We start from the raw sequence: 16,719 nt of genomic DNA, 5'->3' as shown, positions 1-16,719 counted from the left end.
ACTAATAATATTTTTAAATAAATTCATAGTTTTAAAAAATATGTGATATACACACATAAAATATACATTAATATACACTTTTTAAATATCACCATTTGAGAATTACACTGCATGTATTATTTAGTTTCCTTTTTTCCCCCCAGTTAACATTACTTGCATCTTGCCATTTTATTAAATGTGCTACAAAAATATGTTTTTAATGCTGTATGCATAATGTCATAGCTTTAGGAACTATTCTCCGCAGGTTTGTTGAAGTATTAGCACCATCTGACTCCTCTTCCTGTATTCCTGACTCTGCTGAATCCTCAAGGGCATCTAACAGTCTCTGGCTTCAGTGAGAATTAAGCACAGGAAGAGGAAAAGCAGGCCATCTGTGCAGGGAGGTAAAACCAGTGTAAATTAAATGGGGTGTGAAAGAAAGCCACTTATGCTCTTTAAATATGTGCTACTTGAGTGAAATGCTCACCTATGTACAGAACTAATCACTGAACACACAGGCTTCAGGTGAATGACCAGTTCTGAGTGTTCTTTGTTTAAAAAGCAAAAGCAAGCCTATTTTTCAAAAATAATTTTTTATAGCCTCAACATGACCCAAGTGATTTTGATCAAACTTTACAAATTTCAAGGATGGTGCTAGCCAAAACAAAACAAGCCTCCGTCCTAGCATCAGTGCCACCCGCCCTCCGCCGGCTCTGCTCCCCAGCTCTGAATCATTTTGGTCTTTGTATATTCATCCAGGGCTGCCTGCTCACACACTGCCATCTCTACTGCATGGATGAGTTCTTGCTCTTCTTTTTATTTTCTATTTCTGCCATCACACCTCTCCTCCTGTCTCCACTGGGACACGTGTGGTGGAATAGCCTGGTGGTGGAGAGTGCCAGATGTGAAGTCATGCGTGCATTTGAATCCTGTCTGGTGTAACTGATACATGTGCTTCAGTTTCTGACAAATAGGGATAACAGTATTGACCTCATGAGGCTGTTGGGAGGAGTACTTGTGTTACTTTCTATAAGGTGCTTTTAGAATAGCACCCAGCACACAGTAAGCACCTGATCACTGTTTCTATTATTGTCACTACTGAGGAGCTCCCTAGATTCTTTCTCTGCTCTCAACCTCTCACTCCCCCCCACACACAAGAATAATTATAGCTACCTTTGTGCCAACCGAATGCGCCCTATGTGTCAAACCTGGTCTAAACTCTTTACATGGTTTACTCTTACTGCTTACATCAATCTGCACAATAGAAATTACCCTCCATTTCACAGATGGAAAAACTGAGGTTTGGGAAACTTCCAGTCTATCCATTACAACTTCCTTTAAAATTCGCCACATTATTTATTTATTTATTTATTTATTTTTCTGAAATAGCATTCCATTATTTTATTGAAGTCAGTGAACAATTACACTCTAAAGTACAAAAAGAGCAAAACATACTAAAAACCCTCTTTCTTTACTGGCATCAAAAAGTTTGGGGATTCTAACTGCTCAATTGTCTAGAAAACAACAGCCTTTTCCAAGTTCCTACTTTATGGAGAATAATTTTAGTCATGATCTGCAGCAGTTGGTCCTGGGCAATTTGAGGACAGGTCTTCTTTATCTTCATAGGTGGTTCCACACCAAATACAATACAGATGTTCTTCTCTTAAATGACTGGTCAGTATGTGTAATTTGTCCACTACACTTAAATCTTCACTCTCATATTTGTCTTTATCTTGTTCTTTTTCTTCCTCTTCCTCTTCTTCAGTCTCAGCCAGTACCAGGCCTCCCTGGGAACTTGAATATTCTTCTGTGTATCCAACTGCTGGCAGGCTCACTGGCTTCTTCTGAGATCTCCTTCCAGCTTCATTTCGTCTGGCTTATTCCTAAGTCACATTCGAAACTGTTCTGCAGCTTTTTCTTCAGCTTGATTTTTCATCTTTCTTCTGTAGCTTTCTAATTTTTCCTCTGCTTTTCGTGTTAATAGTGCCTCGTAACCAATGCCACTTTTTCCTGTTTTGACATTGAGAGGAATTGGTTCAACAATACCATCACTCTTGCCAAGGGCCTGACCACTTTTATATCCCATCTTCTGGAGCAAAGCAAACCCTTTGTTTTCACAGCCTAGTGCATTCTTCAACCCAATGTCATGTCTTTCTTGTTCTTCTTTTAAACTCTTCTGCTTTTCAAATTAGCTTCTTGTTGTTTTTCTTCTTTTCGACGGGCTTCTCGGATTTGCCTCAGCATTGGCAATCCTGGTCTGATATCTCCCTGGACATTAATGAAGGTATCAGACATATAATCTTCCTCTTCTTCCATGTTCAACGTCCCGTGACAAAAGTACCTGGCAGCTCTACTTGCCTGGGGCCAGCTTACGACAGCCGAGCTGCGCACAAGCTCCCCTACCAGCGTAGGACATCTCGCCACATTCTTTTTAGTCACATTATTTCTTAGCTCAGATGTCCACAAGATACTCAGTTAACCGCCTCCACATTCCTTCAGCTTTCCAATCATGGGTATTGGGCTAGTGCCTGTCCACTCATTCTTACTGCAAACCAATATGGTCATTCCAGGTCTATCCTGTCTTTTCAGCTCAAATCCTGAGGTTACTTCTGATTCTGCTCATGCCCCTTCCTTTCTTCTTTACCATTTTAAACATAAGATAAAGATTTAACTCTTTATCTTATCCTGGAAGTTCAGTGAAGTACATCACCCACATCTTGAACATCCCTAAATTTAACTATGCTCACTTAAAAAAAAATCAGTGCATTCAGTCAAGAATGAAATGATTGATACAGGTTGATGGAATTTTGGAACAAAGCACCATTATTTTTAAGATTTTTCCAGCCACTGACAAATAAGCACGGTGTGTTTGCAGGTGGCTGTGAGATTGTGGTGCAGTGCTCCTCAGACTTCAGCGTGCATAATGATCCCATTTGGTTAAAAAGCAGATTCGGGTTCTGTAGTCTGAGGTAGGGCCTGAGATTCTGCATTTCTAACAAGCTCCCATGTGTTGCCAATGTTACTGATCCTTGAGCAGCAAAGTTTGGGTAGATATCTCAAGGAAGAAATTGAAGAATTAATTGAGGACCATTGAAATATTAATTAATAAAGAGCTAGAGAAATAAAAATGATCTATAGAAGACAAATATTTATCAAGAAACAACAAGACTCAAAGTTTTAAGGGGTTTCAGGTATACATTGGGGTGTATCTTTCCTCTTTTATATTAACCTTAGATCCTAACGCTGCACCTCCCTTTACCACATAAGATTTGTCACTTGTACCCCCTCCAAACACATTCTGGTCACTCCTGTATTCCATGTTCCAACACCTCAGAATAACATTTAGATTTCTTTAGAGATCAGTAACTTTTATGGATACCTATAGAAAGTATTTAGGAAGGTATAATGGATTGAAGGGAGAAGAGAACAATATCGGTGATCAAAATTAGAGAATTTGAAGGAATAGCCTGGTGGTTCAGAGCCACATTTTCTCTAAGCAAAATGTGAGATGTGTGGTCTGACAATGGAATAACCAAAGTGAACATATTTCTACACACATTTGAAATTTCTAAGTGCAGGACATATTGTAAATACACGTATAGGGAACGATCAAGGGGACTAGAAATATTTGTGCTGAGAAAGACAGATGGGGGTGGGGGAGATGGTATAGCTACAGAGAGAATACATGAGAAGTTTCTCCCAAATATCCCGAGTGTCCATCATGCGGCAGAGGGAATGGGAGGGGAAAGGGTAGGGGAGGACAGAGCAAGGATAAACAGAATAACCTGAAAGCAAAATAAATACCCCCAAGAGGCTACAAGACCACTTATCTCCCCAGAGAAGGGCATATATCAGCTTGGACTGTTTCTAGCGGGTGTGTATGCATTCAGTACACACATACAACAATCCGATGAGATAGCTGCTATCATTCCTGTTTTGCAACTGAAGATCTCAAGATTAAAGAGGCTACGTCACTTGCCCAAACGTATCCTGCATGTGGACAAAACTAGAATTGGGTATATTCAGTAACAAAGCTCTTTGTACCAGGACCCTGCATCAAAAGAAAAAATAAATTGCATCTAACTTACCATTTTAGGTTCTCCATTAAAGTCAACAAACACTTCGGGAATGCCTGTCTTACCTCACATTTTTATTCCCCTTCCATTACATTCTTTAATTTGTCTTCATTAGAAAAATGGGTGGCCAGTCGTTGCCAGCCTATCTTCTTTTCAGTTCCAAGAGCCCACTTCAGGGCTTTTAATTCCCTGTGTTTTTAATGTCTTTCAAATGCCAGCTCAACATGCACTTAGATAACTTGGTCAAGCTACCAAAGGTATTAATTGGATAACTATTTCAGTTACTTTGACACTTGTATAGAAACAAAATGACAAAACCAACACCCTAATAATGGAAGTAGATCTTCATGACTAAAATTCATCTCTTTTTAATCTCCACAAATAGTAAAGTGCTTGGTAAGCACTCAAAATGTTCATTAAACCACTGAATGACAAAACTGAGTTATGCTAAAATGGAGGGATAATTATCCCATTCTATCCCGCATATGTACAACACGTAATAGAAACACTGTCATTGAGAGCAGACAGATTGGAGTTCAAATTCTAACTTAGTTACTGCCTGTGAAATCTGGGCTGTTACTAAATTACATCTCCTTTCTGCCCATCAAAGCTTCTCTCTGAAAATTTAAGATAATAGTATCTATTTCAAAGGTTGTTGTGAAGGCAAAACAAGGCAACATGCACACATGTGACCCATAGACAGGCACAAACAGGTAGGTGTTCAGTCATGTTCCCTCTGTCCCTCTCCCCTGCAGTCTTTCTCAGCAGTCACACCTCCCTATGCTCCCTCCACCCCCTTCCAACTCTGCCTGCTTTGTTCCCGCATCCCAGAATCTCACTTCATAAAGTGAGAAAAAAATAGCTACTTTTTTCTATATGGATAGGTTTCTATTATTAACAAACAACTATTCCCTGTCCAAGAATGTATAGTGTAGTTTGGTCCCTTGCTATTCCCCCTGGCTTCTTTTAATTTTACCGCTTCACTAAAGAAAAGAATGGAAAGCAAAGGAAATGAGGTTCAAATTCTTTCACCCTAGTTTTTTTGTGTCCAAGAGTCAGAGAAGTCAGAACAATGAGAACCTTAGAATACTTTCTTTTGTATTTCTTATCTGTATACAACATGAAGGACACTGGGTTGTGTATACTAAATAAGAATTCTCTCACAAATTTTCTACTTGTATATGTACATATATTAAGTACACATGGATACGTGATGTGGAAATGGTAAGGACTACTTGAAGTTTCTATGCACTGCGGACACTGTCCATGCCTCCGTTTAGGACTGCTGCTAGAGTTGCTGCTGGCAGCCTTCATTCATCTGCCCTCTTACGGAAGTATCTCAGCTACAGAGAGCTGACTCACCCAAGGTCAAACTCTCTTCCCACAGCAGCCAGCATCCAATGACTGGTCAATATGGGGGTAAAATGTATGGTCCCTCACCCTAACTCAGGACAGCTCACAAAGAACTCACAGGCTCAGAGCTCCCTGTGGGGTGGGCAGAGGCCTTCACTGAGGCTATGTCACAGCCTTAACTTCTGAAACTAATCTCTTCCCTAATCTGATATTCTTTCCCCTCTTCCTCAAGTGTGGACCCCAAGAGCATGTCCTAATAAACTCTTTTCCTTTGTTTCCTTAGCCTGAGAAAATATAATGGCAAAAATATTGCTATGAGAGACGTCAGAGATTTTATCGCCTATGTTTTCTTCTAGGATTTTTTTTGTTTTGTTTTGTTTTTTCTTCTTCGAGGATTTTTATGGTTTCATGACTTACATTTAAGTTGTTTGAACAGTAAAAGGAACCATCAACAAAATGGAAAGACAGCCACTGAATGGGAGAACATATTTGCCAATGATACATCTGATAAGGAGTTAATTTCCAAAATATATAAATAATGTGTACAACTCAACACCAGGAAGACAAACAATCCAATTTAAAAATGGGCAAAGGACCTGAATAGACACTTACCTAAAGAGGACATATTGATGGCAAATAGATATATGAAAAGATGCTTGGAGGGGGGAGGGAGCAGGAGGAAGAGTATAAAAAGGGACAAATATAAGGTGACAGAAAATGATTTGACTTTGAGTGATGGGTATACAACATAATCAACAGTTCAAATGCTATAGAAATGTTCACCCAAAATCTACGTGCTCTTATTGATCAATATCACCCTATTAAAGTTAATTTTCTGAATAAAATTTTTTTAAATGCTCAACATCAGAAAGATGCAAATTAAAACCACGATGAGATATCACCTCACAGCTGTCAGAATGGCTATGATCAGTAAATCAACAAACAACAAGTGTTGGCGAGAGTGTGGAGACAAGGGAACCCTGCAGTGGTCGGCAAACTCATTGGTCAGCAGAGCCAAAGATCAACAGTACAAAGATTGACATTTCTTTTGAAAGCCAAATTTTTTAAACTTAAACTATATAGGTAGGTACATTTCTTATCGGGGTAGCACCTGCATGTGGTATTTTGTGGAAGAGCCACACTCAAGGGGCCAAAGAGCCGCATGTGGCTCGCGAGCCACAGTTTGCCCACCAGGGCGGCCTAGTGCACTGTTGGTGGGAATGCAGACTGGTGCAGCCACTGTGGAAAACAGTATGGAGATTCCTCAAAAAATTAAAAATAGAACTGCCTTATGACCCAGTGATCCCACTTATGGAAATAGAACCAAAGAAATCCAAAACACTGATTCAAAAGAATACATGCATCTCTATGTTCACTGCAGTGTTATTTACCATGGCCAAGATCTGCAAGCAGCTCAAGGGTCCATCAGTAGATGAGTGGATAAAAAAACTGTGGTACATTTACACAATGGAATAATACTACATGACCATAAAAAAGAAGGAAATCTTAGTTTTTTGTGGCAGCATGTATGGACCTGGAGATTATTATGTTAAGTGAAATAAACCAGTCAGAGAAACAGAAATATCATATGATCTCACTTATATGTGAAATCTAATTAACAAAATAAAATGATGAACAAAATAAGAACAGAGGCTTGGACACATGGAAGAGATGGACAGCTGTCAGAGGGGAGGAGGGGGTAAGGAACTGGATGAAAAAAGATAAAGGGATTAGCTCCTCTCCAAAATATATATATAACACATAGACCCAGACAACAGTGTTGTGGTGATGGCTGGAGGGAAAGTAGGGTAGGGCTAGGCAGAGATAGGCAAAGGGGTGAAAATGGGGATGTAAAGAGACTGCTTGGGCGGAGGGCACATGATGTGGTATACAGATGATGTTTTATTGAGTTGTACACTTGAAGCCTGTATGGTTTTGTGAACCAATGTTAAACCAATAAATACTATTAATAAAAAATAAATAAATGAATAAAGCACAAGGGTTTAATAAATAGGTAATAAAAGAATGGACAGGCCTGACTAGGCAGTGGCGCAGTGGATAGAGCATCGGACTGGGCCACGGAGAACCCAAGTTCGAAACCCCAAGGTTGCTGGCTTGAGCATGGGCTCATCTGGTTTCAGCAAGGTTCACCAGCTTGAGCCCAAGGTCGCTGGCTTGAGCAAGGGGTCACTCGGTCTGCTGTAGTTCCCCCCTTATCAAGGCACATATGAGAAAGCAGTCAATGAACAACTAAGGTGTCGCAACAAGGAATTGATGCTTCTCATCTTTCTCCCTTCCTGTCTGTCTGTCCCTGTCCCTCTCTCTGTCTCTGTAAAAAAAAAAAAAAAAAAAAAGAAGAATGGACAGATCAGCAGACAGAATAATTAGATCAGGAGTAGAACCATATACACACATATATATATACATACACACACACTGTATATGTATGTATATGTATATATTTATATATGTATAATTATATATATACTATATATATTTATTTTTTATTTTTTATTTTTTTTTAATAAATTTTTATTAATGGTAATGGGATGACATTAATAAATCAGGGTACATATATTCAAAGAAAACATGTCTAGGTTATTTTGTCATTAAATTATGTTGCATACCCCTTGCCCAAAGTCAGATTGTCCTTCGCCACCCTCTATCTAGTTCTCTGTGCCCCTCCCCCTCCCCCTAACTCTCCCCCTGTCCTCCCTCCCCCCACCCCTGGTAACCACCACACTCTTGTCCATGTCTCTTAGTCTCATTTTTATGTTCCACCAATGTATGGAATCATGTAGTTCTTGTTTTTTTCTGATTTACTTATTTCACTCCTTATAATGTTATCAAGATCCCACCATTTTGCTGTAAATGATCTGATGTCATCATTTCTTATGGCTGAGTAGTATTCCATAGTGTATATGTGCCACATCTTCTTTATCCAGTCTTCTATTGAAGGGCTTTTTGGTTGTTTCCATGTCTTGGCCACTGTGAACAGTGCTGCAATGAACATGGGGCTACATGTGTCTTCACGTATCAATGTTTCTGAGGTTTTGGGGTATATACCCAGTAGAGGGATTGCTGGGTCATAAGGTAGTTCTATTTGCAGTTTTTTGAGGAACCACCATACTTTCCTCCATAATGGTTGTACTACTTTACAGTCCCACCAACAGTGAATGAGGGTTCCTTTTTCTCCACAGCCTCTCCAACATTTGCTATTACCCGTCTTGTTGATAATAGCTAATCTAACAGGGGTGAGGTGGTATCTCATTGTAGTTTTGATTTGCATTTCCCTAATAACTAATGAAGCTGAGCATCTTTTCATATATCTGTTGGCCATTTGTATCTCTTCCTGGGAGAAGTGTCTATTCATGTCTTCTTCCCATTTTTTTATTGGATTGTTTGTTTGTTTGTTGTTGAGTTTTATGAGTTCTTTGTAAATTTTGGAAATTAGGCCCTTATCTGAGCTGTTGTTTGAAAATATCATTTCCCATTTAGTTGGCTGTCTGTTTATTTTTATATCAGTTTCTCTTGCTGAGCAAAAACTTTTTATTCTGATGTAGTCCCATTCATTTATCTTTGCCTTCACTTCTCTTGCCATTGGAGTCAAGTTCATAAAATGTTCTTTAAAACCCAGGTCCATGAGTTTAGTACCTATGTCTTCTTCTATGTACTTTATTGTTTCAGGTCTTATATTTAGGTCTTTGATCCATTTTGAATTAATTTTAGTACACGGGGACAGGCTGTAGTCGAGTTTCATTCTTTTGCATGTGGCTTTCCAGTTTTCCCAACACCATTTGTTGAAGAGGCTTTCTTTTCTCCATTGTGTGTTGTTGGCCCCTTTATCAAAGATTATTTGACCATATATATGTGGTTTTATTTCTGGGCTTTCTATTCTGTTCCATTGGTCTGAGTGTCTATTTTTCTGCCAATACCATGCTGTTTTGATTATTGTGGCCCTATAATATAGTTTAAAGTCAGGTATTGTAATGCCCCCAGCTTCATTCTTTTTCCTTAGGATTGTTTTGGCTATTCGGGGTTTTTTATAGTTCCATATAAATCTGATGATTTTTTGTTCCATTTCTTTAAAAAATCTCATAGGGATTTTGATGGGAATTGCATTAAATTTGTATATTGCTTTGGGTAATATGGCCATTTTGATTATATTTATTCTTCCTATCCAAGAACAAGGAATATTTTTCCATCTCATTGTATCTTTTTCGATTTCCCTTAACAATGCTTTGTAATTTTCATTATATAGGTCCTTTACATTCTTTGTTATGTTTATTCCTAGGTATTTTATTTTTTTTGTTGCAATCGTGAAGGGGATTATTTTTTTGAGTTCGTTTTCTAATATTTCATTGTTGGCATAGAGAAAGGCTATGGACTTCTGTATGTTAATTTTGTATCCTGTGACCTTACTGTATTGGTTTATTGTTTCTAATAATCTTTTTGTGGAGTCCTTCGGGTTTTCGATGTATAGGATCATATCATCAGCAAAAAGTGATACCTTTACTTCTTCTTTTCCAATATGGATGCCTTTTATTTCTTTGTCTTGTCTGATTGCTCTGGCCAGAACTTCTAGCACCACGTTAAATAAGAGTGGAGAGAGTGGACAACCCTGTCTTGTTCCTGATTTAAGGTAGAAAGTCCTCAGTTTTTTGCCGTTTAAAATGATGTTGGCTGATGGTTTATCATATATGGCCTTTATCATGTTGAGATATTTTCCTTCTATACCCATTTTGTTGAGAGTCTTAAACATAAAATTGTGTTGTATTTTATCAAAAGCCTTTTCTGCATCTATTGATAAGATCATGTGGTTTTTGTTCTTTGTTTTGTTGATATGGTGTATTACGTTAACCGTTTTGCGTATGTTGAACCATCCTTGAGATTCTGGGATGAATCCCACTTGATCATGATGTATTATTTTTTTAATATGTTGTTGTATTCGGTTTGCCAGTATTTTGTTTAGAATTTTAGCATCTGTATTCATTAGAGATATTGGTCTGTAGTTTTCTTTCTTTGTGCCATCCTTGCCAGGTTTTGGTATGAGGGTTATGTTGGCCTCATAAAATGTGTTTGGAAGTATTGCTTCTTCTTCAATTTTTTGGAAGACTTTGAGTAGAATAGGAACCAAGTCTTCTTTGAATGTTTGATAGAATTCACTAGTATAACCGTCTGGGCCTGGACTTTTATTTTTGGGGAGGTTTTTAATAGTTTTTTCTATTTCCTCCCTGCTGATTGGTCTGTTTAGGCTTTCTGCTTCTTCATGACTCAGTCTAGGAAGGTTGTATTGTTCTAGGAATTTATCCATTTCTTCTAGATTGTTGTATTTGGTGGCATATAATTTTTCATAGTATTCTACAATAATTCTTTGTATATCTATGATGTCTGTGGTGATCTCTCCTCTTTCATTTTGGATTTTATTTATTTGAGTCCTGTGCCTTTTTTCCTTGGTGAGTCTTGCTAAGGGTTTGTCAATTTTGTTGATCTTTTCAAAGAACCAGCTCCTTGTTTTATTGATTTTTTCTATAGTTTTTCTGTTCTCTATTTCATTTATTTCTGCTCTGATTTTTATTATCTCCTTTCTTCGGCTGGTTTTGGGTTGTCTTTGTTCTTCTTTTTCTAGTTCCTTAAGGTGTGAAGTTAAGTGGTTTATTTCGGCTCTCTCTTGTTTGTTCATATAGGCCTGAAGTGATATGAACTTTCCTCTTATTACTGCTTTTGCTGCATCCCAGAGATTCTGATATGTCGTATTTTCATTTTCATTTGTCTGTATGTATCTTTTGATCTCTGCGCTTATTTCTTCTTTGACCCATTCATTTTTTAGAAGTATGTTGTTTAGTTTCCACATTTTTGTGAGTTTTTCCCCCTCTTTTTTGCAGTTGAATTCTAGTTTCAAGGCTTTATGATCAGAAAATATGCTTGGTACAATTTCAATTTTTCTAAATTTGCTGATATTGTCTTTGTGGCCCAACATATGGTCAATTCTTGAGAATGTTCCATGTACACTAGAGAAAAATGTATACTCTGTCGCTTTGGGATGAAGTGTCCTGTAGATGTCTATCATATCCAGGTGTTCTAGTATTTCGTTCAAGGCCACTATATCTTTATTGATTCTCTGTTTGGATGACCGATCTAGAGCCGTCAACGGAGTATTGAGGTCTCCAAGTATGATTGTATTTTTGTTAGTTTTTGTTTTAAGGTCAATAAGTAGCTGTCTTATATATTTTGGTGCTCCTTGGTTTGGTGCATATATATTAAGGATTGTTATGTCTTCTTGATTCAGTGTCCCCTTAATCATTATGAAGTGACCATTTTTGTCTTTGAGTACTTTTTCTGTCTTGTAGTCAGCATTATCAGATATGAGTATTGCTACACCTGCTTTTTTTTGGGTGTTGTTTGCTTGGAGTATTGTTTTCCAGCCTTTCACTTTGAATTTGTTTTTATCCTTGTTGCTTAGATGTGTTTCTTGTAGGCAGCATATAGTTGGATTTTCTTTTTTAATCCATTCTGCTACTCTGTGTCTTTTTATTGGTAAGTTTAATACTATATATATTTAAATGTAATAACATCTGATAAAGGAGGAACCACAACTAAGAAAAAAAGAAGAAGCATTTTCACAACAAGCACTGAGATAACTGGTTATTGGTTTAAAACAAACCAATTCAAATTTTTAACTCTCACTAGATGGATTTAAAGAATGGGGGGGAAACCTAAGCCATAGAAACTAAGACCAAATTCTGGTGAATATTTTATCTCTATGAGAAACTAATTTGTAGGTCGAAGAAAAATCTCAATGGTTCATTAACATAAGAATTTTAAACTTCTGCACATAAAAAAAAAGGTAAACCAAAAAATAAAAAAAAATTCAATTAGCTATAATTATAACTTTTGAAATACCATCTGTCTCCTCATTCTCACAGTCAGAGGAATGGGAATAGAGGTGAGGGCTTCATAGCTGCTTCAGTATGGGGTGAGTGTAATAAAATACTTTGTGCCTATCAACTCAGGCTTTGAAAACTCATTGCCCAGAGCTCATTTCTACAAAGTGTACAAAAATATTAACAGATATCATTTATTGAACACCTATTATGTGCTAAGTAGTCAGTACATACTGAGTTATTTGATCATCAGATGGGTATCATTACCCAATTTGGCAACAAGCTAGGAAGATACACGCACAGTTGAACTGCATAACGATGCATGAATGTCAGGTAAATTAGACATTAAACTTACAGGACTAATCATTGTCTCTGGTTCCTTGATTTGGCTTGGATAAATAAGACTATATTGCATCCAGTTATAATACCTAATGAACGCTATTCCTTACTCCCCCAAGAGGTAAAATATAAGTGACCCTACAGAGCTGACCCAGGCCAAAATCAGAGACAACTGACATTTTTAAAGAGGTCCGCTCTGGGATTTTTATTTAAATTCAGTTGAGAGTCAGTAGGGGTTGCTGATCTCCTGCCAAAGTCAATTACAAATCTGGTGAGGTAGAATGTTCATCAGGATTCTGGAAAAGGCGAGAGTGGGTCCTGTCACAGTGCTACTGAGCAGGGTTAGGCCACACAGTGCCATGTATCTGCAGAAGGATGACCAAATTACTTTTTGCTGTGGCCGCTTAACTAACTTCTAATGTCAAAATATTGCCATCCATGGATGAGATCCAAGGAACATTAAGGATGGTAAAAATAAAAAAGTTTAATCAGGCAAGGAAATGTGGTTACATCAGCTAAAAGAGAACCCAATAATTTTAAAGACCATCTGTTAGACCCTATAAATAGGAATAGAAAGCTGATTTCAGAATAAATACCTTATTTTCTAACAAGGTAGGATTTGTTCATAGATAGTTCTATTGCTCCTGTTAGAAGTTTTTTCTACTTATTCAGAAGATAGTTTTGATCTTATTACTGAAACTCATACACAAGAAGTCTGCTAGCATCGGACCAGATTCTTTGGAAAGCTTTGAAAACCCACAGAGGAAAGCTCTTTTTTTTTTTTTTTTTGTAAGCACACAGCTGGTGGTAATGCTTCTAGCTGCCCTACTGGGCAATTCAGACAGGGAGCCAGCACAACCCAGGTGAGTACAGGGTGAAGCAGATATGGCTTAAGTTCGGGCTGGATCCTCTTTGGGGTGTGATTGGTCTTTCTTCACAAAGCTCTCCCTCCTTCCTGGAACCAACCAGAAAGAACCTACGTGGCTACTAGAAACTCCCAGTGACCTGAGCTGATTCAATTCTCCTTTCATGCTATAAATTCCTTCTCCAGCCTTTTTTTCAGAGCAGATACAGAATTTGTATTATCTTAGTTCCACAGGGCAGCCCACAATACAACCTCTTAGTGTGTCCTGTCTACCTCAGTATCATTTTGGGAACATTAGATACTATCAACAGTGCCCTCAGAGCTCACAAACCTACTACAGAGTAAACTGACTCCCTGGACTCTCTAAAAACAGGGCAGTGGTTTCATCTGAAGGCAAAGTAGTCTGGGACCTGTCCCACCTTCTAGCTCTGTGATGGTGAACCTATGACACACGTGTCAGCACTGACAACACGTAGCCTTTTTTTTTTTTTTTTTTTGGTATTTTTTCTGAAGTTGGAAGCGGGGAGGCAATCAGACAGACACCCACATGTGCCCCACTGGGATCCACCTGGCTTGCCCACCAGGGGGCGTTGCTCTGCCGCAATCAGAGCCATTCTAGCGCCTGAGGCAGAGGCCACAGAGCCATCCTCAGCACCCCGGCAAACTTTGCTTCAGTGGAGCCTCGGCTGCGGGAGGGGAAGAGAGAGACGGAGAGGAAGGAGAGGGGGAGGGGTGGAGAAGTAGATGGGCACTTCTCCTGTGTGCCCTGGCCGGGAATCGAACCCGGGACTCCTGCATGCCAGGCCAACGCTCTACCACTGAGCCAACCGGTCAGGGCCTACGTAGCCATTTTTGATGACACACGGCCGTATGCGGCTGCATACCAGAGAAGTATGGGGCTGCATGCCGAGAAGGATGTTTCATCCTCGGCTCCTGCACAGCCAGGTGCAGTAGCGGAGGATAAAACATTTGCTGTAGTGTGGACACGCTGTGCCAGAGGTCTGTAGGCCAAAACAACAGAACTCCAGCATGGAGCGCCTAGTTCTGGGACTTCCGGTTAGGCTGTTAGGGGATCATTGAACTCACTTCTGGCCGGAGGAGCAGGGAGCAGCGGAATGCTGCAGATGCATCTCTGGGGGCCCTGTGATCACCATTACCAGCAACCACATAACCACAGCAACCATCATCCAATCTACTGTTCTGGGGTTTTCGTGGATTTCTAATTGACCATCATTACTGAGATAAGTGAGGGGGAGGCTGGGAGAGGTGAGGGCCTGTGCTATGCGTGCCGTTTCCCGCCATTAGAAATAGCGGCAGCCATCTTAATTTACATAAGATGCAACTTGCAGAATTTCAAGACAGCATCTGGGCTCAGGGATTTGTCAACTTGAGGTCAAAGCTTGAGAATCTGGAAAGGTGCCACTTGGAGAATCAAGAGGAGTGTCACTACGAACAAGAAATTTGGAATGCCTAGAACCGATTACCAGACACTTAGCACCCTGAAAAATATAGCAATGGCTTTATTCACAATTTTTCCCTCTACGTACTTTAGTGAGACCTTATTCTCAGCGTTAAATAATATCAAAACTAACAAAAGAAACAGATTGACAGATGAAGTTAGTAGCGCTTGCTTGGGCTTGAAGTGTACCAAATACCAACCTTCAATTGAAGATTTAGCCAATGAAATTCAGCAACAAAAAAGTCACTAATAGGCAGGTTAGTTAAAGAATTCCCTCTCCCCCTCACGTATCTTAGTTCACGGCACCCCACACAAGTTAAATAATATCAAGACCAACAAAAGAAACGGACTGACAGATGAACAAAGAAGTCACTAAGCAGGTAAGTTAAATAATTAGTTTTTGGCTTATTAAATACAGTTATATATTACAATTACACATTTTTGTTATTTAAACCATAAATATTGCGAAATTATGGGTTTTTTTCTCTAAGTGACACACCATCCGAATTATGCTCGGTGTTTTGGCGAATTTTGACACACCAAGCTCAAAAGATTGCCCATCACTGTCCTAGCTCCAAAAAGAGTTGTCCCAGCATCTGGGAACATTTTATTTTTCAGTTACAGTTTACATTCAACACTACTGTGTTTTCATTTCAGATGCACAGCAAAGTGTTTGGCCAAGCATATACTTTACAAAGTGATCCCCTGAATTGTCAAGTACCCACCTGTCACCATACCTAGTTATTACAATGTATTGACTACATTCCCTATGCTGTACTTTACGTTCTCATGACTATTTTGTAATTACCAATTTGTACTTCTTAATTCCTTTACCTTTTTCACCCAGCATCGTGGAACATTTTAGAGCCAGTCATAGAGAATCAGCTTTGAAGTCGGATCTGGATTCAGGATCTCGACAATTAAAGCTGTGTGAACTTGGGATAAATTCCTTAACCTCTGAATCAGGGATTAGGATGGTCTGCACCTGGTAGGAATGTTGCAAGGATTAGAGAGACCATCTATAAAGTGCTTATTCTGTTACCATCTCTCAGTAACTACAGTGAACAGTTGTCATGATGACACCCTTTGCACCCATTCGAGACCACAGCGACTGGATTTAAGTGCTGAGCTATTTATTCTAAGACATTTCGTCTACAAACAGCCCTGAAGTAAAAGTCACCTTGAAGTTATCTACCCCCCCCCCCGTTCTCCACACAGCAATAATCCTTCTTTTCAGCCTCCATATTGATCTTTGCACTTATTACAGGTTGCCAACTAAATATCCACACAGGGGTGAAGATCCTTGTAAATTCTAGGCCCAAGAGTGTCTAGTTGCAAATGATTATAGCATCATGTTTAAGACTAAGCATGAACTTTTTTTTTTTTTTTAATTTTTTATTTATTCATTTTAGAGAGGAGAGGGAAAGACAGAGAGAGAGATAGAGAGAGAGAGAGAGAGAGGAGAGACACAGAGAGAGAAAGGGGGAGGAGCTGGAAGCATCAACTCCTATATGTGCCTTGACCAGGCAAGCCCAGGGTTTCGAACCGGCGACCTCAGCATTTCCGGTCGATGCTTTATCCACTGCGCCACCACAGGTCAGGCACATGAACTTTTTTTTTTTTTTTTTTTTTTTTTTTTGTATTTTTCTGAAGTTGGAAACCAGGAGGCAGTCAGACAGACTCCTACATGCACCAGACCGGGATCCACCCGGCATGCCCACCAGGGGGCGATGCTCTGCCCATCTGGGGCGTTGCTCTGTTGCA

At 39.2% G+C, this 16,719-nt stretch overlaps 1 pseudogene; it reads right to left on the bottom strand.

Annotated features, from left to right (window-relative positions):
• Positions 1 to 1,363: 1,363 nt before the first annotated feature.
• On the bottom strand, positions 1,364 to 2,325 carry LOC136393164 (G patch domain-containing protein 11-like; annotated as a pseudogene).
• Between the last annotated feature and the right edge of the window lie 14,394 nt (positions 2,326 to 16,719).

The sequence above is a fragment of the Saccopteryx leptura genome, chromosome 2, assembly GCF_036850995.1.
Source record: "Saccopteryx leptura isolate mSacLep1 chromosome 2, mSacLep1_pri_phased_curated, whole genome shotgun sequence".
NCBI lineage: Eukaryota > Metazoa > Chordata > Mammalia > Chiroptera > Emballonuridae > Saccopteryx > Saccopteryx leptura.
The sequence above is the reverse complement of the archived record's forward strand: the minus strand, read 5'-3'. Positions and strand labels throughout refer to the sequence as shown.